This window comes from Egretta garzetta, unplaced genomic scaffold (assembly GCF_000687185.1).
Source record: "Egretta garzetta isolate BGI_Z169 unplaced genomic scaffold, ASM68718v1 scaffold426, whole genome shotgun sequence".
NCBI lineage: Eukaryota > Metazoa > Chordata > Aves > Pelecaniformes > Ardeidae > Egretta > Egretta garzetta.
This window is the reverse complement of record NW_009259977.1, coordinates 1,902,334-1,902,698: the sequence shown is the minus strand read 5'-3', so window position 1 is coordinate 1,902,698 and position 365 is coordinate 1,902,334.

Here is a 365-nt window from a genome sequence, read left to right as displayed (position 1 = left end):
GGGGGAAGTCCCTTTTGACCCCAAAGACTGTGCTTTTCTTCCTCTTCCTTAAACCCTCTTTTGAAACTTCTCTCCCTTTAGCCTCATATTTGGGGATTTTCCACTCTCCATCTTCCCACTCCTTTCAGGTAAACATGGTCAAACAAGTTTGCTTCCACCTTGTGCCCTGCTGGCATGCTCGCTGTGCTGCCGGGGCATGGGGCAAGGTTAATCGCTTCTCTTGTTTGTCCTGTAGCTTCTTCCTGGCAAGAGCAGTTGTTACCTGAACCAGAATTCAGCAGTTAGTAAGCCAGCTGATGCTGGGTTCCACCACACCATGAGGTCCAAGGCACTGTGTCTGCTGCAGCAACGGCACCACATCTGCC